Here is an 11,393-nt window from a genome sequence, read left to right on the forward strand (position 1 = left end):
AGACTGATAAGAGTCTGAGCCATGCTATAGGTTTGGTTGAAGAGTGATGATATTCTGCATAGGACAGTAAGAGCCTGGGGACATGTTCCATGGGGCTAGTATAAATTACTGTTATTATCACTTTATAAAGCAATGCTCCTATTGCCATTCCAGGCTTTAGGGGTCTACACAATAGGTACTAAAGGACCTCATGTGGCCCTTGGCCCAAAGGTTGGGCAGCAGGGCTTTAGATCTAATAGAGTCCTTATTCATGGAATCATGTATTAAATGATGTAAACCCAACATTTCGTATTTCTGATAGCCTGCTGTACCATGTACTTGTAAGAAAACATATCCTTTTTATTGCTTTCTTTATGTGGAATCCCTGGTGATCCTGCCAGTCCCTCTGCCTTCCTATTAAAAACTGACCACACTAGGCATGACAGCACAATGTGGTCGGTTCTCTAGCTATGCTGAGAACTCAATCTGCTCTCCTCCAATGATCAGACTTGTCCTGACAACCCCCCCCCCCTGCACAGAAATTCATTGGGAAGACCAGTGTGCTGTTACCCCTTTCCCAGCCAGCTGAGAGCAGAGGGTATGTGATCACTTTTTTAAAAAATGGAAAACGTGTTTATAATGTTTTTTTTTTATATCTATACATGCATGTTTTGCTTTAATTTGTACTTTGAAGTGAGTGCTTTTACAAGGTGAGGGTTCACATATACTTTCATTTTATAGATTATACAGAAATCTTTGTATATTACTGTTATAGTGTGTCTTTGTAAGCTAGAACAATGTAGGCTTAACTATTGGTCAATATATACCAGGAAAACTATTAAAACTAGGGATATGTGCAAATTGTATATAAAGAAAAAAAAATTGAAAAAAAAGTAGATAACAAAAAAGGAGATCACCCTAGTGGTAGTATAGCAGTATGATTCCCATTTGTTAATAATTGGCATTTAGTGCCAGGTACAGCTTTGGTTTCAGCTTCTGTGTAGACTAGCTGCACAGAAATACACAGCCTGGTCCTCCTTAGTTGAAGATTTAAGCTTTAGTAGAGAATTGTGAGTATTATCCCTGGTCAGGTTCCATGCGTCCTTGTATGCCCCTTCCATGTTATATTCTTTAGCTCCAGTAGACCAGACGATCAGCTTTAGTCCTTCTCCGGGCTTCTTCTGGTACCAGAACATGTCAAAGTAGTTAGTTTCGCTCTGGTAACATGGCATTTCCACAGGATCTCCTACATTCACTGTTAACAGCTCCTTTTCTTGCTTTACCACCACTGACCAGCCTTGACCTGTGGAAGTGAAGAGTTGTAACTTCAAGGTAGGATTTTTAAACTCTTTGACTCTAATATTTTAACTTTTTTGGATCAATATATACATTAAAACATGAGATTCTTGCACAGCCATACTAGATAAACAGTTATGTTAAGAGCAAATCTATTTAACAAATGAACAGTGTGGGAGCCTGGACTGCGAAGGACATCTCAGGCATCTGTTTTGGTGTCCTCAATATTAAGGATAGAGGTAATGGGTTCTACTAAGGCACAACATCATTTTAAAATGCTGAGACAATGACAAACAATGAAGATAACAAAAGGAATATTAATGTATATAATGTATATTGAAAGAATAAATAATATAGCAGTCTTCTAATGAGTTTACGTACATAAGAAATGGCTCAAAATTAGTAGTAAAAACTGGCAAAGCTCCATCATCCGTGCTACACGTTAGGAAGTGAAAAAAAAATGTATGCATCACATCGTACGTTTCACAGAGTTAATGATGACAACGATGCTTGTGCATTGCTTTTGATCCTTGGCTTCTTAATTCTAATTGGTAGATGGTCACCTGACTTGTGTCATATTCAGACACACCCTGGCTGTTCTGCTGGTAAGATCCCTGGGTCTGGGATCTAGATCTCACCACATTTTTATAACATTGTTGCTTTATTTAACCTCCCTGGCGGTATTATTCTTTCGGAATTTTAGGTGCTGAAAGCGGTACCATTATTTTGCATGTAATCCTTGTGAATGAGCAGCCCAAACCAACTGTATACATTTATTATATATATACCGTATTTTCCAGCGTATAAGACGACTGGGCGTATAAGACGACCCCCCGATTACATGATCTACCGGTAATACTTATACTTAGGTTACCTTGGAGATATTATACTCAGCGTATAAGACGACCTCACATTTTTTTGAGGTTCAAAAGTAGTCTTATACGCCAGAAAATACAGTGTATATATATATATATATATATATATATATATATATACATAAAAAGTACAGTAAAACTGCAGGAAAGGGCACTGGGGGGCTAACTAATGTGATTTTTTTTTTTTATTTTGAACTGTATCAGTGTGTTTGGTGTATTTTACATTTGAATTTGCCGCCAGTTCCACCCCACAAGCAAAACATGCATGTATAGATATAAAAAAAAACATTATAAACACGTTTTCCATTTTTTAAAAAAGTGATCACATACCCTCTGCTCTCAGCTGGCTGGGAAAGGGGTAACAGCACACTGGTCTTCCCAATGAATGTCTGTGCAGGGGGGGGGGGGGTTGTCAGGACAAGTCTGATCATTGGAGGAGAGCAGATTGAGTTCTCAGCATAGCTAGAGAACCAACCACATTGTGCTGTCATGCCAAGTGTGGTCAGTTTTTAATAGGAAAGCAGAGGGACTGGCAGGATCACTAGGGATTCCACATAAAGAAAGCAATAAAAAGACAGCAGGATATGTTTTCTTACAATTACATGGTACAGCAGGCTATGAGAAATACGAAATGTTGTGTTTACATTATTTAATACATGATTCCATGAATAAGGACTCTATTAGATCTAAAACCCTGCTGCCCAACCTTTGGGCCAAGGGCCACATGAGGTCCTTTAGTACCTATTGTGGGTTGCCGCTTTTGGCTCTGAAATTGAACCCCGAGCCACGCTCGGGAATACCGCTAAGAAGGTTAATGTTACTTGCATGGTGGCTTATTTGAATGTATTAGCTTTTCCTTTAGTTTAGGATCCCCTGTGACATAGGATGTACTCATACATGACACAGTTGCCTTATACCTGTGCCCATAAACTCCCCTACTGGCCTTCACTTACGTTGTGCCAGATCAAGCACACTTATGTCACCACCTCTGCCAACCAGACCACAGTGGCCTCTGCTTTTGATATCTATGAGTACTCAATGATCCATTCGATTTTCATGCTCATGCATGGTTAGTGTCAGGAGCGTCTAGTGCTCCTGCTCCTCATTCCAGCAAACCTGGGTTTGGTTGTGGCATTTTCCTTGTCTGTTTGTCCACCTGCACTGTGGCCAGTCTCTGGGTGGAGACCAAACCTGATTTAAGTCAGCCAAGCCTGCAGCCTAATGCTTTTGATATTGCATTTGTTACACATGTTCAAACTGCCTGTTTGTTTGTCCTGCTCTTCCTTTTGGATTCCCTTGTTGGCGACCTTGAATCAGATATCGACTATTTTCTGAACACTGCCTGCCTTGTACCTGGACTGTCATTGAACAACTTAGCCTGTCTGACAACAGCAAATAACTGTTTGCCACGCTTGGTTCGCGCATTCCTTAGCACTAAAGCATTTTGTATAAGTCTTTGGGGCAACGGAGTACCAGTAGACCTGCTTGCCTTATAGGAAAGGGGGCTGCTATAGGTAAAGAACACAGGAGCTAGCTATAGTGTCTGACCACCTGTGTTAGGGGTAAGCGTGACAGTTAGTGATCACTCAGATGCGTACTGTGGCTGAATCTAACTGCTCATTGCCAAAGCGTACCTTTTCAAGCAGGCCAGGACATGGTACACTGAAATGTGCCTAAGCAGAGTATTGTGCAGATACATTTGCATAACTGCCAACTGTCCCGTTTTTCCCGGGACAATCCCGGCAAATAGGAGCCTGTCCCGGGTGATTTACATTGTCCCTGTTAATCAGGGACAATGTAAATCATTTTAAAAAAAAATATATTTTTTTTTAATTTTTTTTTAATTTTGTGCCACACAGTGTCGCTCTCACGCCAGCTAGGTGTTGTAGTTCTGGCAGCAGGTTGTCTCTCTCTCTGTGCCCGCTCACTCTTCCCGTCTGTCGCAAATTTAACCACTTTACCACTAGAGCATTTTGCTGTCTTACGTCTGGGCCACTTTTTGCGATTTGGCGCTGTGCGACTTTAACTGACAATTGCGCGGTCATGCGACTTTTTGCGCTATAAACAAAAAAAGAGCGTTTATTTTGAAAAAATAACAATATTTTTAACATTTTTTTATATGAAATTCCCCCCAAAAAAGATGTAAAAAACAATTTTTTTTTAAATTTTTGGCCAATTTGTTTTCTGCTACCCATGTTTGGTAAAAAAAATCGCAATAAGCGTATTTTGATTGGTTTGCGCAAAAGTTATTGCGTTTACTAACAAAGGGAAAGATTTATGTCATTTTTGGTGTTTTTTTTTTTTTAACGAGTAATGGCGGCGATCTGCGATTTTTTTTGCGGGACTGCGACATTGCGGCGGACAGATCGGACCCCTGACTGACATTTTTGACACTTTTGGGGGTACCAGTGACATTACTGCAGTAATCAGTGCTATAAATATGCACTGTTACTGTAAAAATGACACTGGCAGGGAAGGGGTTAATTTTATTGGAGAGGGAGGGGTTAATGTATGCCTGGTGCTTACTGACGTGTGGGGGGGAGGTGACTGTGTGAGACAGGGACAGATCGGATGTCCAGCTATGCTGAACAGTCCGATCTGTCACTCCCTGTCACTGAGAAGATCCGCCCGCTCTGTTTACACAGGCGGGCGGATCTCCAAACAAAAATCCCCCGACGATCGGGGAAGAGCAGCGGCGATCGCCACTGCTCCTCCCCTGGCCCGACTCCCGCTGTGAATGAAAACAGCGGGAGCGCGCCTTCGGCGGCGCGTGAGCGCCGCCTACAGGGGAGGAGTCTGGCGACGTAGGTCTACGTCGTCAGACCTACAAGAGCCACTTTGCCGCAGTAGTACTACGGTACTCAGCGGTAAAGTGGTTAACGTGTCACCGGAGGCAGGGTGTCAGCATGGTGCACTTTCCAAAATCCGCCAGCAGGGGGAGGCAGAGCACCTTCCGACAAGCTGGAGACCTCACACTCCATTAATTACTACTATTAATAATGTTTTTTTATAGATATAACTTTTACACCTGTTAATTGATACATATATATAGTTTTCTAGCTCTAGATAAATGTGTGTACATATCCGTGTATGTGTATGTGTATGTGTGTGCATATATATATATATATATATATATATATATATATATATATATATATATATATACACACAGTATATTGTTAAAAAAAATGAAAACAGACCTCAATCCTCAATGGGAAAAATCTCATACTGGATATCTATACTGTTATGGACTTGGTATGTGTTAGGATAATATGGACTGGGTAATGTGTTAGGATCTATACTGGTATGGACTGGGTAATGTGTTAGGATCTATACTGGTATGGACTGGGTAATGTGTGAGGATGGTATGGACTGGGTAATGTGTTAGGATCTATACTGGTATGAACTGGGTAATGTGTTATGATCTATACTGGTATGGACTGGGTAATGTGTTATGATCTATACTGGTATGGACTGGGTAATGTGTTAGGATCTATACTGGTATGGACTGGGTAATGTGTTAGGAAGGAAAGGATGCCACATTTCCCTTTTCAATTTCCTGTAATTCTCTCTTTATGAAGTAGACCCTATAATCTGATAAGTAGGCGGATATTAATTATGCGGAGTGGGCGGAGCTTCAGGGAAGTGGGTGTGCTAAGTTATTGATAGCTGTGCTGCAAAGTGTCCCTGGAAATTTTTTTCAAATGTTGGCAACTATGCATTTGTAAAAAGAACTAGGCTTTGAAAATCATATTTGCTCAGGCACAGTGCAGATCACCTAGTATGAGTACACCCTAACTGCATAGAGTACATATGCTTTTCCTGTGTTTTTTGGGTTTCTTACTAATGCCACAATGTCCTCTCAAAATCCAAAAAAACTCAAAAATAGGTTAATTGGCATCTAAGAAAATACACCCTTGTGTGCAATCAGAGAAGCTCAATTGGCAGGGACTGGCATATATGGCTCTACGCACTCAACGCAATGGCGCATTTCCGGTTGCGGCAGAACCAACAATGTCACTTCCTGGTATCTGTGGAACGCACGCCGGCGGCGTTCCCGGAAGTATTCTGTTATCGGTCAGCGGGACCAATTCCCCTTTTCATTCGTGCCTTTTAAAAGATTCTGTAAGTAATATTATTATGTGGGAATAAAAATCATTTCATATGGACTTCACTATGTGAATATTCGTTTCCTTTGAGCTGCCCAGAGCAATATACAATAAGGAGTCATAGCGTCAGTGTGCCCACCTGGATGAGATCTCCTTTGAATTTGTACCAAAAGCCTATCTGATCCCCCATGAGGGTCCATCGCTTCTGCTGAGTAGGGTCCCAGAAGGGGATTGAGACACTCTGCACTGATTGCAGTTTGGAGCACCCCAGAACTTTTATTCGCAGCACTTCAAGCACCTTCTACCAAATTTATTGCACATTATATTTGACTATTTCTAGTACCATTGCAATTTTTTAGATTATTGCACTAATTATTGAATGAATTTTTTTAGCACCATTGCACTTTTCTATCATTTATATATTTATATATATTTTTGCAATACTGACATATACTTGAGAGTTTTATTATTGTCCAATTTGCAAGCGCTGTTTTTTTGTTAGTAATTAGTAAGCTCTTTGGTCTTGCCCATGGTGGTGAGTTTGAATGGAAGAAAAAGATTCTGTGAACAGGTGTCTTTTATACATATAATGAGTTGTTGCTAGGAGCACCTTCTTAAATTGACATAACTAATCTGTGTACCACATGATCACATACTGTAGTCTGTGGGAGCCAGAATTATTGTTGTTCGGTAGGGGATGAAATACTTATTTTACTCACTGAACTGCAACTCAATTTATAACATTTGTATCATGTGTTGTTTCTGGATTTTTAGTTGATATTCTGTCTCTATCATTTAAAATACACCTATGATAAAAACTGACCCTTCATTTCTTTGTAAGTGGGCAAACTTACAAAATCTGCAGGGGATCAAATAATTATTTTCGCCACTGTAGGAGGCACACTCAATATGCATAGACTTCACACTTCAGGCTTTTATATACATGTTTATTAAAGGTTGCAGTTCACAGTATACGCATGAAACTTCAATTAAAAAGTTGTATAAAAGCCTGAAGTGTGACGTCCCTGCAAATCGAGCGCTCTACCTATCTCTTTTGCACTTATAGAGAACACTTTAAAATCTTTAAAGCTGTAAAAGGTAAAGTTGAAGCCTCTAGTTCTTTTTACTGACACACTGACAACAAAATGCTAAATAATATTTTAATAATAAATGTGATGCATATAATATATACTATTACTGTTGCTTTTTAACATAGAATATGCAAGGAAGGTCGGGACTAAGAGACATCAACAATCTGTCAGGATAGCAAATACATTTAATGATGTCAGCAGATATACACATAATCATAATTGATACAAAAAGATAAAATAAAAACTCATGGGTATAACATGAACTGATGAAAATTGCTAAGATCCAGTGTTCATAGAAGTAATTTGCAGATGTTAAAACAGGAATAGTAAAATAGTTGGATAAAATCACAACAAATTAAGTCAATGTTGCAAAGATATAAAACTAGAGTGTAATCGAAACATCAAAAAACTTGACGCGTTTCGTGGACTTATGGTGCCACTTCATCAGGAGTAGATGTTGGTTTTGTATCTACAAAATATATGTATAAATATGTATAAAGCAACAATAATAATAATGATAGATGAAGACTGGACAAAAGAAGGAGGAGGGAGAAAATGGATCTCCCAGTTTACCCAAACTTACGTTGCAATTGATATGCGTGCTAGCATAAGAGGCAAGACATAGGGCCTAGGATCTTAGCAATTTTCATCAGTTCATGTTATACCCATGAGTTTTTATTTTATCTTTTTGTATCAATTATGATTATGTGTATATCTGCTGACATCATTAAATGTATTTACTATCCTGACAGATTGTTGATGTCTCTTAGTCCCGACCTTCCTTGCATATTCTATTGAATAGGGATGGAGACGCATGGCATATCCCACCATGCGCTTCATTTAAAGTCCCAAAACTCCCCCCCTCTTGTTTGCATTTTTAACATAGAAGGCTGTAGTGTTGACACTTGGTTGATATATATTACCAGTTGGACAAATAAAACCAGAACTGTTACAAGGGTTACAGATAGGGAAAATAACAACAAAAAATTAGAATAATTTATTAGTAAAGTAGGCACCCTAGCGACAGGATTGCAATCTGAACACAAACTGTCCATGCCTGATATTTAGTGCCAGGAGCAGCAATGGGTTCAGCTTCTGTGTAAACTAGCTGCACAGAAATACACAGCCTGATCTTCCTTAGTTGTATATTTTAGCCTTAGTGTAAAATTGTGAATGTCTTTCCTAGTCGGTTTAAAAGTTTCCTTGTATGCGTTTCCTGTGGTATAATCATCAGCTGCGGTTGACAAGAGGATCAGCTTCAGACCTTCTCCAGGCTTCTGCTGGTACCAGAACATGTGGTAGAAGTCGGACCTGCTCTGATAACAGAGCATTTCTGCAGTATCCCTAAGATTTACTATTACCAGCTTCTTCACTTGATTGACCACCTCTGCCCTGCCTCAACCTGTGGAAAAAAAATAGCTGTAAGATAGGACTATTCTCTTTTTCGCTGAGATCTTCATAACTTCTAAAGCTCTTCCATAAAATATATTACAAAATCCATAATGTTGTATGACCATTTTAAGCATTCAGCTTTGTTGCCATCACACTGTTTGAAGAAACAAGCAACATTTGCTAGGTTATAGGTAGACAAATGGACAACACCCCCTGTGAGTCTTTTTTTTTTTTTTTTCACAATAATAAACTTTATTTAGAAAAAAAAAATACAAGGGGCATACATAGTGCATTGTGAGTCTTGACCTCATGTGATGTCCTACAACAAATTTCAGGGTCCTTCTGTAATAATATTATTGCCAACAGATTTTCATGGCAGTAATATTGTCTTGAAGTTTCATGACAATGAAAATAATTAATAAACATAAATCAGTCTTGTTTAATTATACTTACACAAAAAATAGCCATGAACTAGCATTAGAAATGGGCATAGCTTCATCATTTGCAAGTCTATGAGGAAAGAAAATAGGATTGTGTCTCAGGTGCTTGGCTGCTAAGAGTTAATGATGATAATGACACATCTACTGTAACTTTGATTGGTAGGTCACCTGACTCGTGTCCCAGGTTACCACCCTTGGCTTCGTATACTTCTCTGGTATTGCCTTGGTGAGATCCTTCCATCTACCATGGCCAACGAAGTGGACTTTATTAGATTTTTCCTTTTTTTTTCATATTACAGGGCATTTAGCAGGATTTCCATGATCTATCCTGAGGTGGCGGAACATGGAGGGGTGTTCTCCAGTGTACCAACTAGTCTTTGGCTGTTATAATGTTCTTTTTTAGTTTTTCACGGAATAGTATATAGTTAGGACCCCTGTCAGGTTTTTTGTTGTCTGTATCCTATTGGGGAAGTAAGCTTGCTCTCTTTTTTATTGTGATATATAGTATGTCCAATAGTTGAGAAATTTAGGGAAACATTTAGGGAACACTTATTAAAGGTTCGTTGAAATAAAGCATTTGCAAACGTATGAAACTAAGACATTTCTTTTTAACTTTAATAATTTACAGAGGTTATTTTTTTTTCAACTGTCTAGCTTAAAAATGTGCTAAGCCCCCCCCCCCCTCCACCCCTTTGTACCATTGGCAGAAAGCAAAAGAGTATCTCTCCAGAGTGAGAAAATATCTCATTCTAGAATGGTTTTTCCATTGATAGATGTGTGATAAGTCGAAAGTTTTGAGCCTGCCGCAGCTAACTTTCCCATAACCGGATCTAGTATTGCAATGGCGCCTGACTGCATGGAGGAACTTGGGACTAGGGTAGAGCTTAAAAGAAACTTGTAATTAGAGAATATAGAAGCTGACCTCTCCTTTTAGAAACACTAGTTTGCCTAATATACTAATCCAATGGCAGTACTTTCTGATGCACTGGCCCCAGAATCAGTATTCAGACTTAAGGCTTCAATCCAGAGACAGATGTGTACTTGGAATTTTGAGAAGGAGGTAAGTAACAGCAGGCATGGTTTTTGTTCAGTACAGGTTTGATGTAATTTTTATACATACTGTATGCATATTATGTATTTTTGAAGCAAAATCTTTCTTTAAAGTTGAACTCCAGCCTTGTGCTGCCAATGATGTAAGCCTTATGGCGGTAGCAGAAAAAGTGTTAAAGTGTATCTAAACACAAAAAGGAATATGTAATATATTGCGGCTTGCCAGTCGTTAGATGAGGTAGCTGCACTCGTTTTCTTTTACTAAACTTTTTTTCTTTATTTTTGTCTGGTGATTTTGGAAATGACACCTGTCCCATTGAGGTTGATTTACTAAAACAGGAGAGTGCAAAATGTGGCGCAGCTGTGCATGGTAGCCAATCACCTTCTAATTTCAACTTGTTCAATAAAAACTATTGTAAAGATACACTTTTTTTTTTGATAACAAACATGTCTAACATGCTCGCACATAGGCAGGTTTTGGCTCTGAGGAAGAGGACCCTCCATCGAAACGCGTCAGCCCAGCCATACAGTTGCTGAAACCATCACGTCATCCAGTACAGGGGTTCCCTGGACAATTTGGAGACAGCTGATTCCATTGTGGTTTTATGTGTTTTATCATCACTCATTTGTGAGTATAATATGTGTTGTCTTTGGATCCTAATAAACCTTTTTAGTGGTAATGCACAAGGTCGGTCCACCCTTCTTTTGTTGTTGTCTTTTAGTGTACTTTATATACCCTTGGTTCAGAAGGGGCAGCAAGACCTTGAGCGGGGAATACCAAGACCGCACATAAAAGTATTTATCCTTCATTACACACCACCCAAGCGCAGGAGAATTTTTGTTTTCCTCGCTCCCAGGCCCTGCTGCTGCGTCTATTGATTCAAACAGCAGGACTTGCCCCCACTTCCTTGTCACTGGCTTTGATTGACCGCACTGGTACCCCAGCAAAGCCAGCAAAACCCGGAAGTGAGGGGAGAAAAGAACTGCAGGTGTGCATGGCGCTGGTTTGAACGAGGGCTCAGGTAAGTAGAAAGGGGGGGGTGGGGTGATGCCTAAACTTTTTTTAACCTTAATTACCTTAATGCAAGGAATGCATTAGGGGAATATGTTTAGGCTTTACAATCACTTTAAGCTTTTACTAGAAAAAACCTGGAAGCTGAT

Source organism: Pelophylax lessonae, assembly GCF_965119305.1.
Source record: "Pelophylax lessonae genome assembly, chromosome: 9".
Classification (NCBI taxonomy): Eukaryota; Metazoa; Chordata; class Amphibia; order Anura; family Ranidae; genus Pelophylax; species Pelophylax lessonae.